Genomic DNA, 22,296 nt, shown 5'->3' on the forward strand with positions numbered 1-22,296 from the left:
AGTAAATTTGTATACTCTTACTGATCTATTGTAATACATATCTCAGCTATAAACCTAGTCATAAGTGAGGGAAGAAATCTTTTCTATCTTATGGTGGCTAGCATTGACTTTTTATTATTATTATGGGATAATAATATATCATGTAGCTACTGAATGAAGGTTTCACATTTTCCCCCTCATAAGGATTGCTTTAAAAAAAGCAACATTTTGGACCAAAGGTCCATACAAATACAAAAATGGAAACATATAGATAGGAACCTTGGGTTTGAAACTTCAGTCTACTCACCCTGAGGTCTGTGCACCTTCATACTGCTCCTTCCTGCTCACTGTTCCCCACTAGTGCCCTCCTGAGCTGTTAGTGTTTGCACGCTCATCTTATGTTAGACGGTACCTCCTCAAGGACAAAAGACTAAAGGCAACTCATGTTTTCTCCTCCTCTCTCTAGTTCCTGGTGCATTATAAATGGAATACATTTAAGATTACGTATTCGAGGAGACAAATTCTTATTTGTCCTGCTGGAAATCTTTAGTAATAAGTTTAGGGATAGGTGACTACTTTGGATTCCGAAATCATTACATGATTACATTCTCTGTTTACACCTGTGCCTTGGGTGTGGGCTGAGAGTATTTCTTACTGATGTGTTCTTTCCCCATGGATGAACGTAGGTCTCACCAGAAGAATCTAGACAGCTATCCAACGCAGTTCCTGGGGCTATTGACAAACCCAAGGAACCCTAGAGAAGCTTTGGCTATTGTAACATTTCTTTCTTAACTAGATTCTTCACCTAAGAACTAGAATGATATTTTAAAAAATGGCCATTGCAAGCAGTATTATTAACTATTGCATATACCCACCACTTCCTGAATTCCCAGCCTTGAGTCTGGCACCTAACATAGAGCGTCTTGCCTATTTCTTCCAACAGCCGCCCAAAAGGAAGATGTTAGCTCAGTGTTACATTTCCGGAAACTGAAGCTCAGAGGGGGCAAATCATTTGTCCAAGCCTGCACAGCTCAGGAGAAAAGCATACCAGAGTCACATCTATGTGAAGGGAATCACCCTTCCCACAGATCCTGGCGCTGTCATCAGAGAGCACGCACACGTGAGGCCTCAGAGTAGGAACTCACGATGGATGTTTCAGTTGATTATTCTGTGTTAACTTCCAGCATATGCATGCCTGGACAGCTATAAAACACCCCATGTATGTTTTATCATTACAATTAATATTGTTTAATTTGTAATTACGCTTACCTTTTTAAAAATATTTGGGAAAGTAAATAGAATTAGCTATAATTTTATGTTTTGCATTGTCGTAATTATTCTATATGCTCCCATTATCCAGACGTTAGAGCCTGAGAAATTTTTTAAACGTGTTGGTCAATATGAAAGAAAAAACCAACTCCCAAATCTATCTGCCCATCAGGCATCATGGCAGCAGAACAAAAAGTATGTTAAAATAATTAAATAAGTGCAAGGCAAAGGGTGAGAGAAAACACCATCTGGAGCTCTCTGCGAGTCATTTAGGAGTGAGCTGGAAGATAATGAAGGCCATTGCATTCTGGTCATGGATGGGCCCTTCTGCTTGGCTGATGTTCCAGCTTTACTCCGAATAAAAATAGCCCATGCATCCTTTACTGCAGCTTGGTAAACACAGTCTATGTGCATAAAAATAAAAGAACGCACAACAAAATCTTTGGCGAGGTTGGCCACAATTTATTTTTGTTTCCTAGGGTACCCATGAATTTCGGTACAATCAACAGTTTAATCAGAACAGCCAGGCATTTGTTTTCTGGCAGTTTATAGTCAGTTTTGTACTATTTTCCTGGGGGGACCTGACCATATAAAGTGCTCATCAGAGCCACGAAGCAATCTTCAGATTCGAAGCAGTGGGGTGGACTGAGGGCGGTCCTGGTGTGCAGTCACAAAGGTGCACAGTTAGGATTGGCCACCTCTGACCTCTGAGGACAATGAGTCTTCCCCAGGCTTGGTTTTACTACAGCAAAATGGTGATGCTAATAACTTGTAATGTGTAAGTGTGAAGGGATGAGAGATGAGAAAATGTTCTTTTAATTAGAAATGCTTTGTAGATACTCTTTACTAAGCCACTTTTGAAGGACACTGTCACATTGGGACTTTAAAATGAAATTTAAAATAGTATGGAAAACTAAACATGACTTGATCCTAGCCAGCTGAAATTATTCAAATTTTAGGGAATTTCTTGAATTTTGAGAAAATTGCTTACATTTTAGCACCTTAGTTTTCTTGTCTGTAAAATAGAGATAATAATATACTGAGCTGACAGGTTGATACCAAGGATATGATGAGAGAGGAGATGGCCTGGGGAAGACAGCCCCTGGTGTGGTGTAATTACTCGCTGCTATTGTTATAATTTTGGGGGAGATGTACCAGGGATCACACTCATGACCTCCTGCCTGGCAGGCAGGCGCCATGCCGCTGAGCTATGTCCCCAGCCCTGCAAGCAGTTACACACACAAGTGAGGGCATCATCATGGAAAACGGGCCTGCTTTCAAGTCTGAGCTGTGGACACCGTGCTTTGGAGGCTGTAGCAGACCCTGGCATGCTGCTGGACTCCTGGGGCCCCTCTGCTCCGGAGTCTACTGGAGGGGATGACACTGCACACGTCCTGCTTGAGCTGCCGGTATTGGCTCTTGCTGCTTCCTTTGATCAGTGGCTGATAAAATCTCTCTTGAGCTTTTGGGAGCTAATGAAAACAATGTGCCTGGGTTAGGTCTTCAAAAAACTTGATTTTGGCACTATCATACTGTTAATATCCATTAGGACATTTTGAAACATGTGCACAAGGCCTTCGATACATGGAATTCTTTGGTGAGTACTGGCTGGGGAGCTGACATATGAGTTTGCTGAACCCTTGAAGGCATATCCTGCATCAGTTTCCTGAGCAAGGAGAGTTGTAATGACTCTCTGGGGACAAGTAAAGATTTCCTGTGAAGTCTTGCTTAATTGCTAGCCTTGAGTTTTAAAATTCTTGCTACCCTAAGTGACTCCTCTTAGTAAAAGTTAAAAAAAAATCAGCTGTTTTATTGGGCCTTGATGAAGAATGCAAAGATTAAGTGGAAATTAGGAACAGCCTGATCACTCAATAGGGGCATAGCTGTGGGGTGCACTAGAAAATGCATGGGTGGAAAATCCAAGTGTGGGCTTCTGCATCGAGACTTCCTATTTCTTCTATTTTGGGGAAACTACTAAACTCTGTGGGTCTCAATTTCTTTATCTATACAATGGACATAATGACATGCTGAGTGACTTAATACTTATGAAGTGCTTAGCAAAGTGTTTGTAAATCAAAAGCATTCAATAAATGCTGCTGTATATTGGGTAGAGTCTCATTAAATGAAGAACTTTCTTGGGAAAGCAGTGATTATAGGAGTCTATTCTAAGGTCTTTCTCTGTTCTTGAGGCTGGTACCAAATGGTTTGTGATGGTAGAGAAGGAGTAGGAACCCCAAATACCTGTCTTTGCTTCTATGGATTAACTCAATACTGCTTATAGGTTTATTGACAGAAAATAAATAAGACAGATCTTGTCAGATCCACTGTTTACAGCAGGAGCAGAAAATGGTGACTATGATAATCTAACTTATGAGTCAAAATTTCAAAAAACCCACTAACTCTGTGATATGAGACACTTTCTAGTTGATAATGTTTTCAGCATCCAGACTCTTAAATAATACAAAGAAATGTTATTGAAAAATAACTGATTCTCAGATTGTGTCTACCCAACTGTTTGATTTCTGCTAATCATTTATTAAAGGCAAAACAAAAACACATTTGCTTGTGTTTAATACACCACACCTAGTTGCAGGAAGCACGAGGCCACTGAAAACACTTGTTGAATAAGTTCAGAAAATAGGAGTTGGAAATGTTTGTCATCTTGTGGCTTTCAGTATCGCTAACTTGATGGAAAGAAGCCAGTGATATTTTTCTTACCAATTTCATTTAAATACTTCGTTATTTGTTAAACTCCAATAGCAACCAAATAATAAAAAGCCATTTGTTAGAGAGTTGAGGGGTGAAATACCCATATTGTTTATGATTACATTTTAAGTCCGCTCTAGATTGGTAGCAGAGTGGTTTGTGTTGGCATAGCTCATGACACCTCATGAAGACCCTTCATTCTGACCCCACCCAATCTTCAGTTCCTCTAATGTGTTTGTGGTTATTTTTTTCTATAGCCTAATTAGGCCCTAAGTCAAAAGATGAGTGCTGGAGAACTTGTTTTCTTCACATATACTGGGACTTCGGTAAATGTAGATGACGGTCGGTGTTGCTTTTATGCAGAACACAGTTACCCTGACACAAATGGTGTACAAGAGACTTACCTGGGTTATAGTATTCAGTTTACCATAAGAACATGGGCAAGACCACATCTCATTCCTACTGGGCTTTTTATCTGAAATAAAAAGAGTAAATTGGTTCTGAACTCTCTTTTCCAATAACCAGTGATCTTAGAGTACTAGGTGTCAGCATAATTTTAGAGACTTTAGCAGATGCAATTTAGCCTTAAAGATAATTCCTTAAAATTGTGTTTACTTTGTACCTGTTAACAGAACCAAAATATCAACGGAACCCAGGCTATTCCTTCTGTTTTGAATAATTTATTGTCCTCCTCCTATTATTATATGTCACTTGACTTCTATTTTATTTATGCTTTAAGGTAGCTCTATATATGCATTTTTTCCTGAGGTAGCTGCCTTTATGCATTTATTTCCTGCACAAAATAGGAACATACAATTGGTTAGGAAGAAATGTACTCTTGTCAAGAAAATCGGCTACATCAATATGTATTAACTCAAGAAATATTTATTAAGCAATCTACTAAATAAGCACAAAAAAGTGAAGACTACATGAGACTCCCCCAAGAAGCTTATGGTCTGTCTTGGTTACATTTCTGTCCTTGCTGAGATGAAACATCTTACACACAAATTTAAGGAAGGAAAGGTTCCTTCCTTAAAGGCTCACAGTTTGTGGAGGTTTCAGTCTAATCAGCTGGCTCCAAGGCAGAGTGGCAGATGGCAGTGGGGCAACACTTTCAGATGGCAGAAGACAGCAAAGCAACCAGAGCAAAAGACGGGGAAGAGCAAGCCTCTTTTTCTCCTTTGTATTGCACACATGTCAGCCCTCCTCCAGGACCAGTGTAGCACTCACAAAATCTCCTTGCCCTCTTCTTGTACAGGCTGAGGATGTTTACAAAGTAAGGACCCTGGCTCCCTGCTGAGTCTCTTACTCAAACTTCTAAACCTCTCAGGTTGACACAATATATCAACCATAACAGGTCTAATGGGAGTGCTGAAAAGTAAAGAAATAATTATAAAACTATGAGACACAGATGATGACGGAGGATGAGCACAAGTTGGGGAACCTAGCCCCACTCAGAGAAATCACTGCTGACATCCCTGGAATCACAGCATCTGAGCAGATGGGAAGGATTAGTCAGAATCTGGTACAGTTAACAGCATGTGCAAGAGCTGAGAGGTGGGTGAGGCCCTCACGCCCAGGGAGCGAAGCCTGCTTTGTGGGATAGGTGCAACATCAGGAAACAGATGTGGTTGTTTAGAGATTTATAAAGATTTGATCTTGAGGACAATGAAGACATCTTGGTGAGTTTTTCTAACACAGAATGTTAACCTTAAAAAACAAACAGGAGGAGCTGCCTGGAGCATTGAGTGGCTTGGAATGCAGCAGAGCAGGAAGCTGGAGGTCCATCTGTGACAGTGAGCCAGGCTGGAGGGGGTGGCGGCCTAAGCTTAAGTGAGGGGGATATGGAAAATGGGAAGCAGACAGATTGAAGGAATTGATGATTGACTCCTTCCAAAGTACTTGTGGACTTTTGTTGAGCTGATACGGAACCTTCCCTCCCACTGAAAATAACTTGAAATCTGGACAAGATCTACAAGACAATGGCTACAGATATTGGATAGCTGGTCATTGATGGGTCATTGATAGTCCTCGGGAAGGGGAACATAGGTGGTGAGCTACAGATCACAGGGGGTCTCTCAAGGAGCATTTTTCCAGAGGAACTTTTGGTATACATAGAGAAACCAGGTAGACAGCATTCACTCGACAAAAGAAGGACATAGCGATCAGCATTTATGCTGCTGGGTTGGCTGAGATTTGGGGCTAGGGCATCTAAAATGGGGGAGATTCAAAGAAAAATGCTGCATAAATCTGAATAGAAATTCCTCTTACTGACTGAGTCCTCAGTCAACTCCCAGCTTCTGTGAGTACAGGGTAAGATTCAGGAGGTCTGGAAGAGAGCGTCTTCTGGTGGCTGAGAGCTAAACAGAGGATCCAGGGCAGGAAAGAGGCAGCAGCGCAAGTTCAGGAGGTGGAGAGATCCGACTGCTTAGCATAATAAAACCTGCCCCTGAGGAGGAGGCACCTAGTGCAGGACCTCTTCACTGCTATTCCTAATGCTTGGAATTCAAGGAGACAATTATTCCACACTCAGAGACACTGAAAATTGCCAATATCCAACTAATAGAACAGTCAATGAAGCAAACGCGGGCATAAGTTAACCAAAGTTTCATATTTATAGAGTATGCATTATGTGCTAGTACTGCAATCAACACAAAACAGTCTTTGAATTCATGGAACTTATGTATCAGAGAGAGAAAATAACAGCTAAAATGATCACATAACATATTTGACGTATTAGAGGGCAAAAGTCCTAGAGAAAAAGAAAGCATAGAAAGAGCAAAAGGAAAGGTAGGAGTGTGGGATTTTAATTGGTCAGAAAAAGGCTGTCCGTGGGGCTAATGGAAGGGGAATTAAAAGATGGAATCCATGACTTGAGTGTGTGCTTTTATATGTCCTGGAGACAGACAAAATAAAAGGAATAGACATGTGTAGGGAGATGATACTTCGGGGATATTTGGTTTGAGTTTCCCATGAGATTTTTATTGGAATTTCTCAGTAGATAATGAGCTATGTGAATCTGGAGAACAGAAAGTATCTATTCTAGAGATGATAATCTGGATGTGATCCACTTTTAAAGCTATAATTAACGTGACTATCACTAAACCACAAAGTAGTTCAGGATTTAAAACACAGAGATGGCCTAGGTCAGTATATCAATGAGTGATAAACAATTGATAGCTGGTGTGTTCCACCAGAATATGTTGCTATGGAAGTCAGATATTTTAGCACAAGGAGGTGATTAACAGAGCCAAACAGTGAGAAATCAAGGAATCCCTGAAATGTTTGGGGGAATTATGAAACAAAAAATTTGATGAAAAATTTTTTGATGATGTCTAAAATATGGAGCAGAAGCCAGATTGTAGTGGAAAGAGGAGAAGTAATGGATGTGGGTGCCATTAAGATAAGGAAAGTTGTGGCATTTATATACAGTAGTAGAGTGGTACTGTCCCATCAAGAAGGATAAACTTGAGTCATTTGTAAGAAAATGGATATATTTTGAGACCATAATGTTAAGTAAAATAAATTAGATGCACAAGCTTAAATAGCACGTAGTTTCTCTTGTATGAGAAATCAAAACATAAACAGCAAAACAATGAATCAATATTAGGAAGTAGGGAGAAAGATCTTTCTTAAATGGAGAGAGGATCAAGATTTGTAGGGAGGGGACAGAGAGCAGGGGAAGGGGATGATTAAGATGCATTATATACATGTGCCAACTCCACACAGGAGATGCAAGAATTCTGTACTACATACATGTACAGATGAAAAATGAAAACTGAAAAAAACAGATGTTTCTGCATCTGGATATGAAGGATGGTATTTGCAGACGGTTGTCAGACTGTAGTAGTGTTGTGTGTGTGGGTTTCTGTGTGTCTGTATCTTTTAAGATGGGAGACTTAAATGTATTTAAGTGCACTTAACAAATGCTTTTTTGGGCTGGGGATATAGCTCAGTGACACAGCATCTGCCAGTCCTGGGTGTGATTCCTGGAACCAAAAAAAAATAAAAATTGCTTTTTGAAGGATGACATGACAATGCAATCTTCAGTGCTCCTGAAAGTACAGAGGAAACCCTGTTAGCTCATACAGTTCAGTCCGTCTGGTGATTTTCTCACCAAATCCTGTAAACCAGATCTCTCAGGACCTTTTTCATTTATCTTATAGTTTTTTTTTTTCTACTCAAAATATTAAAAGAAGAACAACTTTATGGTAATGTTTTTCTCAGTTTATTTGATGAAAATTATTGATGTGCTCAAATGTCATTTTAGCCTATGTCAACTCAAATAAATTTCAACTTCAAAGAAATAAACTATATCCAAGATTAGAATCTAAGTTAGTTTTAAGTGAATGCCATTTGGTTCTATATAGGCCAACTGTACCTGTGTTCACATACATTATGCCTTAACAATGAGAATGTTTTCAAATGTTTGTTGCAATCTAGCTTAACCCCTGAGCCCAAATTATAAAAAAAATGTACCTTTGTTTTGCAGTAATGAATACTTCCAAAACCTTAAAACAAGAGTTCTGTTCTGTGCAAATAAGGCTCCTGCTGATGGATGCACATGAAGTGGGTGTAAGTAATAAGTAACCTTAGACGCTGCTGTAGCTGTACTAGAACACCTGAGACGGGTAACTGATGAAGAACAAAGGTTTGTTTCTTCCAGCTCTGGAAGCTGGGAAGTCTATGGCTGAGGGGCTGCATCTGGTGTGTACTTCTATGATGCACTGGAAAGCAGGAAAGAAAGAAGTCCTTCTCATGGGGCCCTCAGGCATGCTTTGGTCAGCAACGCACTGCCCACAATAACGCGTTAATCCCCTCAGCGAAGCAGAAGCCTCAGACTCAGTCAGCTTTAGAGGCTGCACCTCTCACCGCTGTTGTACTGAGGTTAAACACGAGCTCTGGGGGATACGGCTATCATGGAAACAGACCATCTGCTTCATTCAAGTTTAAAATCAAAAATGATAATGCAAGATAGTCCTGATGAGATGCCCACGAATAAAGTGATAAGATTATTAGACTATTCCTATGGATTTATACCACCCCAAGAGAGAAAGAGAAAGTCTCAAGTACCCATGTTTATGCCCATGAAAATGAATCATGACCAAAACCTTGTACCCACTGAATGTATTGAAATCTGGGAGTTGCTCAGACCTGATAGACATCACAATGGAATTGCTTCATTGATTTCTTTTGCTTTGAAAAGTGGAGGAAGGATTATCCAGTCAAAATACACTTTTTTCCAAGAATTATCCATTGGTACCTGAGACATTCAAATTTTCAGGCTAATTAAATATATTTTTGTGAGGTTTATGCTTTTGGTAGTCTTTGTTGGATAATTAGCACCTTTTGCACTAAAACATCCCCAATTACCCTATGTATTCACTAATGAATACAGATCAAGATAAGCTATTTCAACAAGTTTTGATGGATTTATTCTTGTTTTATTGTACTGCTAATGCCCAAAGTGATCATATGACTAACTATCTTGGGACTGATAAACTTGAAAACAAGTAAAGAATTTAGTGGGAATAAGGGCAGGCTGCTCTGTTGCTGGGAGGAGTACACTGGACAGGATGACCTGCTGTACCCCTCAATCGCAAGAGAAAGATTATTCTTCATGGGACAAGAAACCAGATACTGATCCGTGTTTAATGAGCAGCTCCAAAAGTCTGGAAGCATCTTGAAATAGAATATCATTCAGCATGTGATTTATATATAGTAAAGTTCATGTTTTAAAGCTGAATATGATTTATGATTGAGCATTAGAGAGAATAGAAGTTGAATTTACACTGTAATAGGCTAAAAGTGGTTTAGAAACAGCCATTCTTATTTGGCATGGAGATAACTTCAGAAGAAACTGACATAAATCGACTTGGTGTAAGGCAGGACTTGGGTTTCAGGTTAGAAGCCTAGACTTTATATGATACGGGAGAGAAACAAATATTGTACCCTTTTACCCTCTTGTCCCGTACTTGTTCACCACCCAAAATGTGACTGCTTTCTGGCCACGGGTGTCTAATAACGGCCTCATGTTCCTCTATGATCACAGTTGCCTGAAGGGAGCCACCTCCTTAGCCTGCTTTTCCTCCCCCTTTTTATTGTCAAAGTCTGAAACACCACTGCATTCTTTGTTTAAAGTGCACTAAATAGCCATGTGCTCGAGCATTCTAGAAGACTAACTTCCACACAACCGTCGGCTCTGGTTTGGGGATAGGGTCAGTGGGGCACTTAATATTGCCGCTGGGAGTGTTGTTGTACCAGGTCTGCTGGAGTAGAATCCCCTCAGCTGCTTAGAACAAAAGCTTGAGTGCTGTCATGTCCCAGAGCAGTTCCTGTGGATCTGTAGATTTTTCTGAACTTTTTTGATGAAGACGTTACAGAAATTTACCAGGTTTAAGGCCTTCTGCATACATGGAAGTGACTGATCCTCTTAGCCATGGGGTGCACAAGACAGTGAGCCTGCCAAGGACACACTTAATCTAGGTTTCATGATTTAAAGCTAAACCTGACCCTAGTTTAAAGATAACCCACAATGCTTGTGGTGATTTGTGCTTATGATGGCTGATTTTATGACACCTTGGATGGACCTGATATTTGGTTAAATGTTCATTTCAATGTCCCTGAGAATGTGGCTTCAGATTAGATTACCACTGAAATTGGTGGATCCAGCAGCAGATTATACTCCATCACATGGGTGTGTCTCCTTCTGTTCCCTGGAGGTCTCAAAGGAGAAGAGTAAGCTCCCCAAACAGGAAAAAAAAGTTCATCCAGGAGATGGCTTGTCTGTGGGCTTAGTGTACAGCTCTTCCTGGAGTCTTGAGTGCCAGCTTGCCTCAACATTTTGGTCTTAGTAAGTTTTTAAAATATCCCTCTCACTCCACGCATTCCATTGATTGTTTTTCTGGGGAATGTTAACTAATACATGAATATACTGCTTAACTATACAATTAAAGTTATTCTTGGTACCTAGAGATATTGAATGAATCAATGATTAAAAACATGTACCACGTACCTACTTGTGGTGATGCATATCTGTAAGCCCAGGTGTTCAGTAGGTAGAGGCAGGAAGATCTCAAGTTTGAAGCCTGGACAACTCAGAAGGCCCCTATCTTAAAAAGGAGGGGTCGGAGAGGTGCTGGGAATGTAGCTCACTGGGACAACACCCCTGGGTTCAATTCCCAGAACCACAAAAATAAATGCTATAACCAAACATACTTATGGTTGCCTTCTTGGGATCAGAAGTCCCAGGGCATCCCACTGACCAGGTCCTGGTGAAGTGCTGCTGTAGGACACACCAAATCCTGATGGTTGTGTGATCAGTGGGGAATTAAAAGAGTGCAGTTATTGGGTTCAAGAAGCTATCTCCTTTCCCAGAAGGCACTGCGGAGGAAAACTTAGAGATGACAGAAGTCCTCTCTACCCACAGTCGATTAGCGAATCTTAACATCCCCTTCACACCGCGCTCTGGAAGACTTAAGTCCTCACCACCAAATGGTCTCATGAATAACAGGCTCCTCATTTACATTCATTGCTTTGCCTGCAGAGGAACTTGGTTGTTTGCCAACACCTTAATGTCTTGAGAAAGCTCTAGGTCATTTTGCAGGCTTGCTTTTAATAACACCATCTCCGCAAATCTGATGTGATCTTTCTGCTTTGTCGCCAATTTGGGATACGATACAAGCTCCAAATAATAAAACTTTAATGATCTGAACAGCATTTTACATCTTATCTCCCGACATATTTCCTTTATAGAAAATTCTACGAATTTTTCTCTGCCATGTTCATGCAGTGAAGATATTCATCTGAGCTAAAAAATAAAAGATCGTTGCAATGGTGAGTCGTGTTAAAAGACAAAGGAAAATGTACTTATTTTGGATAAAGCAAGTCACAGGGACCCTGATTTTGCTGAATATCTTGGGAAAAGCTAAATATTAGCAAGACAAACATTACATGGAATTTTCATTATTTTTCTGTAAAGCTGCTTTTTTGTTGTTGAAAACTCAGTATTTGATGTAAAAATATAAACAAAAGAGGAACACTAAAAATACTAGTAATTTCCCTATTCAACAACAACCACACGTACTGCGTTTCATACGGGCTTTATATACTTACCATAGACACCACTTCCTTGAATAACCAAAATCATAAATATAAAAGTATTCATAAACCGGATGTCTTCAAAACTGGCTATGTAACATCAAAATGAGGCCGTGTTTTCTCCAACATTAAAATTTTGATCTTTCCAACCTTTTAGTTTTTTCCTTGTCCCTTAGTCTTTGTTGGGCAAGAATTCCAGTGCTTCTGACTGAAGCCAGGGGACTCCTCTGGCCTATTTCACCTTCATGCAGAGGTGGGACACCTTTCATTCCCCACACCAATTCTTTGAGGCACAAGAGACGTTAGATTCCGACTGTCCTCAAAACCAGCTCTTGTGCTGGCCTAGTTCCATGTTGAGAGGGGACAATTAGTCAAGACTTGCTGAATGTGGTTACTGAGGTGGTTTCCAGGGTCTGGTTGTTATTTCCTCCAATTAGGCATGAGCCAGCATCCTTCTGATTTGTAATATCTACTTTAATGCATAAATCTTAAAAGAGTCAAGTCTTTAATCTAATGGTGTATTTCTTTTAGAAATCACCTTGACTTCTATGTGAATTTATGATTGCAAGTATGTTTCAGGGGTGTTTCCTACCTGAGAGATGGTCTTGCCATGACAAAACATATATAATTGTCATTCCTTTCAGCACTGACTGGGAGTTGGCCTCGCAATAACCTTTTGAAGAAGGAAAGTCTGCAACATAATGGTTAAATAAAAGCCTCTGGATTCCTACAGCTCACATTTAAAGCTTCACTCTGTCACTACTGGTTGACAGTCTTGTGAAATTTACTCACCAGTGATGTGCCTTAGTATCCTCATCAGTGCTACTGGGGTGATAATGATCACACCTTCCTCATGAAACTATGAAGATGCATGATACGTGTTCAACACTGCTCCTGGCACAAAGCCTGGGATCAGGTAATGTTGGTCATTACTGCGTCAGTGATCATTAAACAAGGACTCCAAAAATGGTTCCTTCCAGAACAAAGTAGAAACCACATCCTCTTCACGAAAGATACAAAATTGCTAGCAGATTTTAAGTATTATTTCTCCATTACTTAAAACAGTTTGAATCCGTTGATAATGTTTCACACTGTCTGAATCTACATAAACATGACTTTCAGTGCTTTTTTGAAGTTCATTTTGTTTTGTAATCTGGTTTCTATAATAATATATTGGGAAACTCCTGTATTTATCAATAACCATACTTCCAGGATATTTTTATCTTTTATTTTATATAGAGAATTATATTTTATTAGTTGCTTCTTATTTTCATAGTTTCGTTGTCATAAATGATGGTGAAGAAGGTCTCATAGGTACATGCTCACACGACTCTGAATTACTTAATGACATGCACATAGAAATTGAAATTAAAATAAGCTGCAAAAGTTTCCCCAGAAAAGTCCCCATTTTATAGCAATTAGCATACCTCTACTATCACCAAGGAAAGCATTCAAAATACTAATGTTTAATAGTTTGGTAGACATGAATTTGTGTTGCTTTCATGTGTTTTCTTTTATTATTAGTGAAGTGTATGCCTTTATTGCAATAGGTTTTAAATTTTGCTTTTTGTGAGTGAGTTTATAGTCTTAGTCAATTGTTCCTTTTATTTCTTTTTAGCAATATTTATGTATATGCAGGAAATTGATAAATTTTTTATTGTCCCGAAAGAAAGAAAATTTACCTCATTAGTATTCTGTAGCAGTTCAACTTTTCATGAACTTTCACATAGTGAAAGGGTTTGGTAGAGGTGTTTATGAGAAAGAATTTAAATGAATATATCTCAGGATTTCCAATTTAAAAGTTTTGGTTTCTTTGAGATTACCTAAATTTAAGTGCTCAGACTTAAGATATGTGTGCTTTCCTCCCCTGCTCCTTCCAGCGATAGCTGATTATTTTTTGTGTTGTATGTATAGTGATGAGAAATTATGTGACCTCGTGTGGTGTGGGAATGATTTGATGAAGGGCAGAAAGGAGTTGTATCGTTCTTTGCCAAGTTCATTGTCTCTCTAGGTGTTCGAAGCACTGCCGTCCTCTGAACCTGAGACTGACCTCTCGGCTTGGTTTGGACCTGGAGACTGTTGACTGTCAGTGCCCACTCAGCTGGAGCTCTGTTGCCTCCATTGAGCTCTGGAAAATCTCTAAGCTCAAGCATTTGAAACATTCATTCAGCCCCAAGGAAAAGTTAAAGTAAATCCTAATTCAGGGCCCTTTCTCTTCCTAAAAACTCAAGGGGCTATTTTTACCTGATTTTATCAGAGTTCCAGATGGAGACGAGCATAAGTTTTTTTGTACTTGTGTGTGTGTTTTTTTCTGGACCCTTCAAAAATTGTGTCTATCTGGATTTTGATTTAGGAACCAAGAGCTAACCAAGACCACTCCTACTTTTGTTTTTGCCATACCTGACTAGGGTTAAAAAAATTAACAGGGTCTCTTCTTTCTTTCTCTGTCTGGTTGGACTTTTCCTTGTGTCATAACTGTACATTGCAAGGTATGATAGAACAGCTCTGAGCTGAATTCACTAGTTTTGGCATTTAGACTGAGTATCTCATAGCAGTTATAAACCAGGGATTGTGCCATGTATTGTGAAAATACATTGTTTTTATATTCCCTGGATGTTGTTTTATAAATACATAACTAGGCACAGATTCATACGCTTAGATAAGACAGAACTGCTATTTTTCTGTATATTACAAATGTTTATATCCCTATTTTTCCTTTAAAAAACTCAAAATTGTGATGACCCATAATCTAGAGAACTTTTATGTAGCCAAGTCTACCAGTGACGTATTATGTGATTTCTTAGCTGTAAACTTTAAAAAGTCCTTCTTCTCACCGAGAAACAATTATATTCACAACGATTTTCACTAAATATTTTTATGGCTTTAAAAAACTTCAATTGGAGACATTTGTTGCAGTCTAAATATATGTACATATGTGCACATATACATGTATGTATACACATGAATAGATTTATAACTGTTTTAGTTGCTCTGTTCACCGCTGAAACACACTATCTGACACCTGCAATTTAAAGGAGCAGTTGGCCCACAGATTCACATGTTTCAGTGTAGCAGGCTTCAACATAGAAATGTGCAGGATAAGGACCACCAGGAGGAAAAGCTGTTCACATCTTGGTGCAGGAAGCAGAGAGAAAAGGGAGGAGCTGGGGAGGGAGATATACCCTTTCCTTACTGACTGTCTCCCCACCTCCTGAAAACAAGTGCCCTGTACACCTTTATGGCCCGATCCTCTTCCAAAAGCCCTGGCCCTGGGTATGTGAGGCATTTAGGGGACATTCTCAATATAATCATCACAGTAACCAACTTTTGAGCTGAAAAGGTGTGTTAGTGATTTTCCTCTTGTTGCTGAGACAAAATACTCGACAAGTTAAAGAAAGAAAGATTTGTTTAGCTCACAGTTTATATAGGCTTCAGTCCATAATCAGCTGGCTCCGAAGCAGAGTGGCATTACAGACTGACATCAGAAGAGAAACAGTTCAGGGCAGGCAGAAGGCCACAAAGCAACAAGGCACAACTATAGTTCTTCCTGTCACTTATATCTTATCCAGGATAGTTAGAGCAGGTAGCACTCACATCCTTAACCCCAGTAATCTTGCTCCTACATTACACCATGAATGAATCCCAGTATCACACACTCTAGATCCAGACACCTATGAAAACACCCCACCTATGTTGGCATGAGGCTTTGGGGGCCATCGAAATACAAACCATAAAAACATGTTTTGTTGAATACTTTTTCCTCACTGATTTGAAACATAACCTATCCCACTTTAAATTCATATTTGTTTATCTTTGTTTCTGTGCTTTCTCTTACATTCTGTTCATAAAGCTGTTTGTTCCTTTATATTTCAACAATATCTTTTTAAAACACAGTTTTAAAATACAGCTGACAAGCACAAGATCTTGAGTTTGATCCCTGGTACTACACACACACACACACACACACACACACACACACACACAAGCAACCAAACAAACAAAAAAAGAAAAGAAAAGAAAAATCCCCCAGTGCATTCATTTTAAAATGTTTTCTTGCTTTTTTATGACTCTCACTTAAATGATTTCTAGAATAATTTTTAACTTCCCCCCAAACTGATTGACATTCTTAATGTACTACACTAAAATTCAAGATTAAACCAAGAGATTGTGAAAAGACAAAAATCCACAAAATCTATTTTTGTTTATCAAACTTGTTAACATTCGTTAGTTTGTAGTATGGCAATAATTATCTCCATACCCTCCTTCTCTATCATTCTTTAAAGTTAAAGTGAAATTTGAAAAATTACGGAGTAGAATAAAGTGTCAAAGGTCATATAGGTGAAGGGAAAAACTAGGAAAATACATGTAGCTTAAGTATTTAGGAGCAAAAAGAGATGTTTTATCTAAAATTATCTAGATAGCTAATGTAAATTTTTGGTTGTACATATGTGAATCCTAGAATTTCTTTCTCCTTATTTCAAAAATCAGTTTGTGGTTTTGTTACTGTAATAATCAAGTTACAAGATTTGAATCTGATTTTGCTCATTGTTCATCACTCAGAAAGGCCATTAATTCAGAGACACATTGTTGGGGCAAGGAAAAAGATTTATTTGGGAATCTAGCAAATCAGAGAGAATGAGGGCTATCACCAGCCAAAGTCATCTTGCTTGGGGATTGCAAGCAGTAGCTTGCATGAAGGTTTGTGGGAAGGCATACCAGATAGGTGGACACCAAATTAGCTATACATTTTGACTGATCTGTGTTATGGTTTAGATCTATAATGTTCCAAAAATATCATGTGTTTGAAATGTGATTGATTGGAGGTATACTGTACTCATGAGTGGATTCATCCATTGATGAGTTCAGTTGCTGAATTTGTTGTTTACAGCTGGGGCCTAGTAGGAGGTGGGTCACTTCAAGCCCTCTTGGAAAGGTGTATTCTTATTGCCAGATCTTTCCTTCTCTCTCTGCTTCCTAGCTGACACGATGTGAGTGAGCAGCTTTCTTCTTCTAGGTTCTTTCAGTGTGTTATTTCTACCTGGGAGCCTGCTGACCATGGAATAAACTCACTGGAAACAGCGGGCCAGAATGCATCTGTCTTTCTTTAATTTGTGAATGTAAGGTATTTTGACTCAGTGGTATGAAAGTGATTAATCCAGATTTTGATACCAGGAGTGGGGTGGTTGCTATGTTGTACCTGATCATATAGTTGAAAAGCCTTTGAAATTGGTGTGCAGGAGGAATTTGGAAAAGTTTGCAGTTACAAACTAGAGAAGCCTTAGAATGTTTTGAGCAGTGTTTGATGTATGATACTGTTCAGAGATGAGAGGATCTGAATGCTGAGAGGAATGCAGACAGTAAAAGTCAGACTCAGAAGGAAGGTTTTTATTATTCCATCCAGGTTATAAGCCTATTGGTTGGTGCCATGTCCAGGGTGGATCTTGGCTCCTCAGTTTGTTGGCCTGCATGTTATCATCCACAGATACATCCAAAAGTTTGCTTTAATGTTAGATATTTATTAATCCCTTCAAGTTGACATCTTATGATTGATGTCACAAATATAGCCATAATCTAATGCTTGAGCTGGTGACAGATCTTGGCATCACCCATGTGGCACTGTTTTATAGCATGAAAAATCCAAGAGGTATGGTGTCACAGAAGATTCCACCTAGATTTCAAAGGAAGGCCTCTCTGAGGGCAATAAATTAAGCTGTGGCAGTGAAGCAGAAAGTTCAGTGGCAACTCCAGCAAGTTGGAGATGCAGGAGTGTGAAACATCTACCAAGAAAAGCCACATGCAGTTAACAGAGCTGGCCAAAAGAAAAGAGGTGTAGTTTCAAATGACAAGGCTTTGGGGTGGGGATATCTAAGACCTTTGGCCATTACACTTCACAACGTTCTCCAGGTACTGGACATGGAGCTACAGGGTTTAATATTGCTCTGCTGTTGCTCAGGTCTCATTCCTTTCTATCTCCCATTTTTGTGTTTTGGAATGGATATGTTTACCCTCTTCCATGTTCAACTTTAGGGTTTACAGTTAAGAGTTTGCTGTGAGTCTCAGAGGAAACTTTGGGTTTGGGCTTTTCAGTGGTGAAGGAATTTTTAAGACTTTGGCAACTCTTAGAGAGGGACTAAATCCATTTTGCATAATGAAATGGACATGAGCTTTTAGGGAGCCAGAGATGGAATGTTACAGTTTAGATCTAAAATGTCTCCCCAAAATCTCATGTGTTACAAAGGTAGTTGGACTGTGGTTTACTATATTCAATGATAGATTTATTCATTGATGGGTTCGATAATCAAATGTGTCATTAGGAGGTAGGGCTTGGTTAGAGGTGGGCACTGCAGGTGTAAACTGAAAGGGCATATTCTTGCCCCTAGCTCCTCCCATCTGTCTCTGTTTCCTGCCTGCCATAAGAATGAGCAGATTTACTCTGCCATGACCTTTTGCTATGCATTTCTTGGGACCAGCCAACTGCATTAAATCCAGTGGAAACTATGCTAAATAAACCTTTCCTCCTTTACATTGTGGTGTCAGATACTGTGTCCTGGGAATGAGATAATGACTGGTACAGGCTGTTTTTATGATGCATGTCTTACTATTATCCATAGGACACCAGATTCTGGCTTCTGCAAATCTAAAGAAAACATCTTATGATTTCTGTCTTTTTATGTTCTTTTCCCAGGAACAGCTAATTCTGCATTTAATTATTAGAATACAAAAGGCACCCCTTGTTCCAAAGAACAGAAAAATATCAAAAGTCTACTTCTTCCTAAAGGACTGAGAGAGAGAACATTCTCTGAAGAATAGTTTTTAACCTGTTTAGTGGCATCAGCTACAACAAAGCAAGTGAGAAACTAAAATGTATTGTCCAATTGTTTAACTTCTGTAATTAAGAGTTAACTAAGAGAAAATGAAGCTAACAAATGGAAAATCTTGAGAGTTTATTTAAATTTGTCCTGAGTCACATAGCCTTTGAAGTCAAACTTCTTACTTCAGATCTATGACTTGATCATGAAGACCATGCTTTGAGGTGAATGAAGAGACCCAGGGGTCTTAGAGTTGTAGTCTCCTATCATGACCTGCACTGTGGGACATCAGGGTCACTGCATGGCTAGATTTGTCCCCTTCGTTCTTCATATTTTCCAAATACATATGTTTGAATGAATTAATTCAGACAGTACAAGGACCAATTATTTGGATGCTATATTTTTTAAATGACTTATAGGAGCCATAGAAGTTTATAAGCTTTTAGCTTTGAGCTCACAAATAAAGCAAACGATCCAGCTGCTTGGTACATTTGCCTACTCACTGCTCTAGGTGTGTGTCTGGATTTAGTATTAGGAAATCAGGAGTAGACAAACCCAAGAAGGAAGGGAGAAAATATAACAAAATCCAAATATGACCTCACCTAGAGAGAACCAGAATAGACATGCAGAAGCATGTCTCTAATCTCTGCTACTCAGAAGGCTGAGGCAGGAGGAGAACAAGCTCAAGCCCAGCCTAGACAATTTAGTATAATTTAGCAAATGGATGAGATTGTCTCATAATCCCAAAAATATTACTTTTGCTTTTTAAAAAAGGTTAAAGGGTATCATTCAGTCCTCTCTGAATTCGATCCCTAACACCACAAAGATAAAAATGTGCTGACATTAGGTGCTGAGCCCATGCAAATAGTTACAAGTTTTTCACTGATTTATAAGACTTTTTTAAAATCTGAGGTATTCTAAATTTATTTGTAGAACACTGAATTTTATAGAAAAAGACACTACAACAAAACATGGTAATATTCCTTCATAAAAATGTAGTTATGTTCTGAGATTTTAGCAAATTATTTTTAATAAAAGAATTGTGTTGTAAATTTTAACTCATGGCAATAAATTAGCAAAACCCAAGTTTATTCACTGCTATCATAACCACCCACGTTTCGTCCAGATGTTCAGCCAAAGATTTAGAAGCTGTTTTGGAGCTCTCATGAGCTAATTTAGCAGAATATTTATGGATAATAGTAAACTCCTCAGTTCCATATTTTCTTTCTTGATTATTTTATAGAGGTCTCCTAAATATCAACTGCCAGCCTGCTTGTCCTTCAGGAAGTCCTTGCAGCTATCAGGAAGACTCAGTGTTTAGTGGTTCCAAATGCTGGAGCAGGTGCCTCATGTAGGGCACCATGAAATGCAGGCAAATGAAAGGGCGTCATCTCTTTGTCAAGACCCTCGCTGTTCCTGAAGTAGCTCCTGCATTTGCATAGAGCAGAGTAGTTTTCCCAGGGCTCTAATGTGTTATGGGCCATATCTCCTAGTTCAAAAAGCCCCAAGGGACCTAATTCATATCTAGAATTCAGGGCACATAATGACAGCAGATCCTTGAGAGGGAAATGATAAAATATTATTGTATTTACCATGGCTTATTCTAATGCAAATCCAGTTCCCTATACGCACGCTTCCTTCATTAGATCTGATTTGTTCTTTCAGGAACTTGAAAGACATATGACGGGCTAGGACTCAGTGCTAAATCTATAGAGAACTGCAAGACATTACCACTGCCTTTGGATCTGTTAATGCTCAGTGCGTAGGGCTGTGAAGACTCCAGCATCAACTGCTTCGGGGATCTGCCTCTGGGATGATCTTTCAGAGGAGTTAATCATAAACTAAACTGTGAGGTTCAGAATGAACAGAGAAGAGATTTTACCTCGTAAGAATGTATGAGAACTGCTGGAAATACAAAGTATGGAGATCTTGAATACTAAGTTCATTGGAGTATAAACAGAAGTTTATAATCAAGAACTATGAAAATGGTGTTAAGGCCGATTCAGCTTCACATGGGATTTATGAGTGTCATGAATACATCAATGCAGACAGATGATGAGTCCAGGGAAGCATCAGCAGACCATCCAGGGGAAGATGAAGCCAGCTCAAAGGTGGTGGCGGTGCTGAAGGAAGAGAGAGGAATGCAGGGCCGTCATGCACACTAACTGTTGGTGACAGCTGATTGCTCAAAAGCACCCTGATGAGAGTGAGTGTGAGCACTGTGGCCTTTTGAGCAAGAGTAATTATGACAGCAAAAATGCTATACTAAAACTATAAGCTAACTTGGAAGAGTTCCGGTTTGGGGAGATGCTGTGATTTGAATGTTGAGATATGATTGCCATTAAATATTCAGAGGTGGTTATTTAAAGGATGGTTGAGACCTAGAGACTCCCCCATCATGATGGAACTGATGTCACTGTAAAAGGATTAGTTTGGAAAAATAAATAATGAAAATAAAAATAAAAATAAAAGAGTTTGGGCTCCTCTTGCATGTACTTTTTCCTGTCCTCTACCTTCTATCAAAGGAGGACATAGCAACAAGACCCTTGTTAGATGCCAGACATTTAGTCAATGCTGGGCCCTTGACCTTGGACATCCTAGACTTGGAACTATGAGCCATTGTCCTTCCATTTATTATTAATTACCTATTTTCGAGTATTCTTCTGTAGCAGCAAAAATAGACCAAGACAATGAAAATGGTTAAGATGTCAGACGCTAAGATAATGCATATTCTGCCCATGCATACTCTGAGAAGGTACAGAATAGAAAAAGAAAGAGAGTGGGACACATTTGGAGGACCCTGCAAAATCTGAAAATACTGTGGGGGCTCTGGAGCCCTGGAAGGAAGCCCTGAACCAGGACGTAGATGCTGAATGAGAGGCAGGAACGACAGGAAAACAAAGAAACCATTGTGGTAAAGAAAACCATGACCAAGAGCATTTAGATTCAAGGGCAATACAGGGCCTCAGATTCTAGGGGGAAAATTTTCAAGGTGAAGATTCCCAAAGGGAAATTTCATAGTGGATCCTGTTTACATAAGTGATGTGTGGGCTAAGAGCCAAGATGGTACACAAACCCAGAGGTTAACAACATCAGGAAACCACATTCACCTCGCACTGGGGGAGCACGAGGGTGCAGAGTGACCTGAGCACAGCAGCTGGAACCACAGAGCGCTGCTGTGCTGCCTCCTGCAACCTAGGAGACCAACCTGACACCAAGGGAGGGGAGTGTGGTGAGGAGAGTTGCCCTGACTTTGATCCTTTGCCTGCCCTCCACTCTCCATCTTCCCTTCCCTTGGGCCAAGCCTGCCTCCAGACAAGAGGGCAAGGGCGCCTGAGAAATGTGGTTCCCTGACTCACCAAGCAGTGGAAATGCCGGGCTGGAGACGTGCGTACAGCCAGGCCATCACACACTGCCTAGCACACAGTACTGC

At 39.6% G+C, this 22,296-nt stretch overlaps 1 long non-coding RNA gene across 2 annotated transcripts; it reads left to right on the forward strand.

Annotated features, from left to right (window-relative positions):
* The first annotated feature begins 932 nt into the window (after positions 1-932).
* LOC106025378 (uncharacterized) lies at positions 933-21,329 on the forward strand. Of its 2 annotated transcripts, XR_010050912.1 has the most exons (6): positions 933-2,845; positions 8,447-8,529; positions 11,710-11,790; positions 12,699-12,970; positions 18,740-18,903; positions 20,529-21,329. It is a non-coding gene; the product is annotated as an uncharacterized LOC106025378 (long non-coding RNA). The 2 variants fall into 2 exon arrangements; XR_001198978.2 differs by lacking the exon at positions 8,447-8,529 and having other exon boundaries at positions 936-2,845.
* The last annotated feature ends 967 nt before the right edge of the window (positions 21,330-22,296 follow it).

Source organism: Cavia porcellus, unplaced genomic scaffold (assembly GCF_034190915.1).
Source record: "Cavia porcellus strain 051 isolate PalLab524CR breed Dunkin Hartley unplaced genomic scaffold, mCavPor4.1 scaffold_12, whole genome shotgun sequence".
Classification (NCBI taxonomy): Eukaryota; Metazoa; Chordata; class Mammalia; order Rodentia; family Caviidae; genus Cavia; species Cavia porcellus.